The sequence below is a fragment of the Culex pipiens genome, chromosome 2, assembly GCF_016801865.2.
Source record: "Culex pipiens pallens isolate TS chromosome 2, TS_CPP_V2, whole genome shotgun sequence".
NCBI lineage: Eukaryota > Metazoa > Arthropoda > Insecta > Diptera > Culicidae > Culex > Culex pipiens.
In genome coordinates, this window is record NC_068938.1 from 223,106,596 (window position 1) to 223,111,485 (window position 4,890).

Consider the following 4,890-nt stretch of genomic DNA (forward strand, 5'->3'; position numbering starts at 1 on the left):
AAGGAGGCGATTGTTCACCCTATCTTCAAGGGGGGTGATCCTACACAGATGAGTAATTACCGTCCTATATCTGTCCTGCCATCAATGAACAAAATCTTCGAAACCCTGTTGTCGTCACGGCTGACCAAGTTCCTGAGCAAACATAAGTTTTTCTACGAGATGCAGTACGGCTTCCGGAAAGGTTCCTGTACTGAAGTTGCTGTTCTAGATCTTGTGAATGATATCTCTGAGGTGATTGATCAGAAGCAAAAAGTTGCTGGATCAATTTTCCTTGACTTAGCCAAAGCCTTTGATACGATCGATCATGAGCTTCTTCTGGATAAGCTCAACTCGTACGGTGTTCGTGGTCTGGTGAATGATCTTCTTCGAAGCTACCTGTGCAACCGTCGACAAAAGGTTAGTGTAAATGGAACTTTCAGCCCCGAACGTTGTATCAACTGCGGAGTCCCGCAAGGAAGCAATGTTGGACCGTTACTTTTCCTAATATACATCAACGACATGGCCAGGCTTAAGCTCCACGGTCGGCCCAGGTTGTTTGCGGATGATACTGTTGTGACTTATCGCAACGGTGGCGTACTAGAAATGGTATCCGACATGACTGATGACTTGGCCAAGATCAACGCCTTTTTGGAGAATAATCTACTATCACTAAATGCGAAGAAAACTAAAATAATGTTTTTCCGAGGAAGCCGCATGACACTACCACCTCACCCGAATGTTGAAGTGAAGGGCTGCTGTATTGACGAGGTCGAAACCTTCAAATACCTTGGGATACACTTGGACTCAACGCTTACTTGGAAAATCCATATTGAAAACCTGGTCAAGTCAAATGCGCCACTTTGTGGAATGTTCAGGAAGCTTTCTCACTTTCTTCCGCGACACGTGCTGATGAAAGTTTACTATTCGTTTGTGCATAGCCGGTACCAATTTGGAGTATCCATCTGGGGCTCAGCCTGTGCGTCACATCTGAAGACAGTCCAGATCCAGCAAAACCGGTGCCTGAAAGCGATCCTGAAGCTGCCTTTCCTGTTCCCTACACTCGAACTTTACAATTCAACTCTTCACAATGCTCTACCTATTGCTGCTCTCCACGAACTCCAAACAACTATACTAATGCATCGCATGGTTAAACTGAAAGACATCCATCATAACTTCGAAATCCGCATGCTGAATCACCAACGTGGGATGAGAATCCAAGAACGTTTAGTCGTTCCCCGCTTTAGGACGGAATTAGGGAGGAGAAGATTTTGCTGCAACGGACCAAGAATGTACAATAATTTACCCGGTGATTTAAAAACAAGTGATCAACTTCTTAAATTTAAACAAAAAGTGAAATTTTTTATCCGTGCCAACCTAGATAGATACTTGTAACGTTTTTAATATGTATAATATGTAGAACATGTTAGTGTAATCTTAGATAATGTAAACAGTACTTGTAACTAATCGTTACTGCAAAGAGGTTTTTTAGAGGAACGCAAGTTCATTGAGACCTTAAGTGCACACGAATTATTAAACTGAAAATAAACGACTAATTTGATTGATTGATTGAATAAATAAGTAATAAATAACTAATAAGAATCACTTATCGACAGAAAGGAATATGTTTCGTTCCAGAGATATCTGTAATTCTGTAATTTCGGAATACATTCGTCCGGCTTCAGCTGAAGATTCATGCTGTCCCATGTTGCATGTTCGGGTGTAGACCTACGGAAAACCTTGCCGCGAGGAGAGGTGAGTGAGAAGTACACGAACCAACTACGACATAATTCCTCGGGCGGCCCAGGTCAACTCGAAGTTACCCCAGGCACCCCCAGTGCAGGACACATTGGGGGTAGAAAGTGGATAGAATTTTCAGTGAATACAATAATTATGACAATATAGTTTCATATAATCCTTATTCCTTGATCTTACCTTTTGACACTATCAAACCTAGCAATATTACTATTGCATCTTACCATTCCCTTTTGATAGTGTCAACTTCAAACCTTCATCCATTGTGCAATTAACACATAATTTCCGCTATATTCTTCATGCGGAATCGTCGTCTACTTTCTTCGCCTTATTATCACTTAACCACGACGCGATATTGTTCTCACATTTTTTGAGCTTCAACGACCGATTGTTATTCACGCACTTATAAAAATACTTGTTCTGTTTCGCGGCTTTGTCTACTTTAATTTTGGACATGATTATCTTTTCACTGTGAAATACACACTGTTGGCTGATACAATGACTTTTTCGGTCATCGTATGCTCTCAAGGTACATGAAAAAGACAAAGAGAAAAAATGGGATTAGTACAATGTAAAATAAAATCGAACATTGAATAACAGACTGACACAGAAAGAAAGAATAAAGAAACCTTCAGAACTACCAACTTGTAACGAGAAGCTTACTAGAAAACAACTGAAGTTGTGAAATATGGGACAAGACAAACAAACTTGAATAGCTAACATATATAATAAAACAGTTTGAACGTACCTTTAATCATATTAACAGTTATGCCCAAATTTCTTACCAAATTATTTTCAGCAGTTACATTTCTACAATAATGTATTGCGATTCCAAGTTAGAATAATTGAGTAGTTAAAGTTTATGGGTTAAGAGACAAGTTATAGCAATAGCAAAATAAATAGATGGATAGATTTTACTAAATTTTGTCTTAAAAGAATAGGAAAAATCTAGCTTGTTTTTGAAAATAGCCAATGCACCAAGAGCAAACATACAGCATGTCACGTTCACACCGTATGGAGTAAATGTGATAAACTATATGTCCACATTCGGGACATCACCTTTTTCAGAGTACAGGAAATGATAGAAGGGAGACCCCATTATGTATAGTGGAAGATTTCTGCAACTCCTTGGACTCGGACCAGACATTTTGTCTGAAATAAGAGAGAAAGACAAATATTAAATTGTGGTATTATCACTAAATCCTATCATCCTTTCACCCTCCAAGACATGGTCTATCCTTCGTGCCTTCGTGTCTTGGGTGATGGCGAATTCTACCTTCTTCAATGATCTTCGGACCACCTCCAACTAGAACTCACAACAGGACCTCCCTCGGCTCCAGTTTACAACATGACAGCGACGAGAACACAGCCGAATGGGAGTTGACAGTATCAAATGCATGCTATACCCTTTGCTTTGCTGGATACTTACTAATAGCAAAGGGCGAGAGTCCTGCGACACTCAGCAATCATGAATACTGCCCATTTGCCACAATATGTTTCGTTCCAGAGATATCGAATTTTAAAGTTTTTAGTATTTGCAATTACCTAAATTAGCTACACGCACCGCATATGCTAGAAGCACTTAGTCGTGCTGATCAATAATTACTACCAACAGCAGAATCGAAGATGGTAATTTTCAAATTTGCATTTTTTCTTGCACACTTCAGGTGGAATGACCCATATGCCGAATGCTGATACAACTTATCTCAGTCCCGGGTATTAGGTGGTGATAGCCCTCGCGCTGCTCCCAACGACCCATTTCAGAATGGCAGAGATCCTAGCGGCCAAATTCCGAGGTCGTTGGGCACTGTCCGGCCCCGCCTTAACATAGAAGCAAGCACCAGACGGATCCTTGATCTATCCTAAGACTCCCAATCCCTTCAGGCAAATCAGGGATCAGAGCGTATTTAATATGAGAAGAATACAACATGTTTTATAACCTTCAGATGACCGACTGGTTAGAGTCCCAGACCATCAATCCCAAGGTGTGAGTTCGAATCCCACCTGATTCTGTTTCGTTTTTGTTCATATTCAAAGTTCCAATTCCTGATTCCAAATTTCAAAGGTACCGACCGGGATTTGAACCTTGAACCTTCTGCTTGTGAGGCAGAAGCCGTAACCATTAAGCCACGGAGCCGGTCTTTCCCAAAATTGCCGGATATTATTTTAAAAGTTTGCTTGAGAACGGCAAAGTTTCCAGTCCCCAAAGTGATTGTTTTTTCGCCTGTCAACTGTCAAACAAAGGTGTACAAATTTAGGTCATCAGATTTTTTGTCAATATGTTTAATCAGTATATCAATAACTACTTCAACATGTTAACGAATGGTAAAACGTTACTTAATCTACCGTATGGTGGTTAATGCATTCCTCTCGATAGGATTCGAATTGATGACCTTTGGATTGTGAGTCCAACTGCCTACCAGCGACTCCACCGAGGAAGGACCCATGGACGACTCCTACACCTGGACTAAGCTAACGATCTAAATTAGGTCTGAACCAATGTTCACTTCCCCATCCGACGGATAAGAAAAATCTTGACTCGAAAAAAGCCACCGGGTCTGACTGGGGCTGAAGCCAGGCCAACTGGCCATCTGTTGAGTAACACCGAAACACTTATTTTACGGAAAGATAAGAAAAACTTGTAACACGCATTATCCCTCCCAAAGAATTTTAGAAATTTTAATTTATAAACATACGTAATTTTTCATATCAATTACCGCCAACCCTATTTAAGGAGACTGTTTACATATTTACACAATGTATGCAACTCGTTTACGCTAGGGAATAAGTTGAAAACAAAAATAAACCAGTAGTAACGGTCAATTCAAAAATTATGCCACTTATTCAAAATCAGATTAGTGCGCGTGACCTGTAGCGTGTGTTATACAACATTATCTTGTCTAATATTCAAAGTTAACAGTATAGTAACTTCAGGCATCCACGCTAGGTGGTGATACTGATGCGAACAAATTTCGGAACCATGTTTTGAATTGGACTTGGCTCCATATGCTGTTAGGGTGGGTGAGCAGAATGTTGTCCTTTGCTTTGATGGGGTGTTGTACAAATTAACTTGAGGGGGGTGCGTGACAGCGCACGCACACTAGCGCAGGCACTCACGAAAATGGGAAATTCGAGTGCAAAATGTCAATACGAGCTGCG

The 4,890-nt window shown here is 40.6% G+C and overlaps 1 protein-coding gene across 1 annotated transcript in view; it reads right to left on the reverse strand.

Moving 5' to 3' along the window:
• The window catches only part of LOC120423688 (beclin 1-associated autophagy-related key regulator), a 148,103-nt gene that overhangs the window by 86,241 nt on the left and 56,972 nt on the right, over positions 1-4,890 (reverse strand). The gene's annotated exons all lie outside the window — the stretch shown is intronic.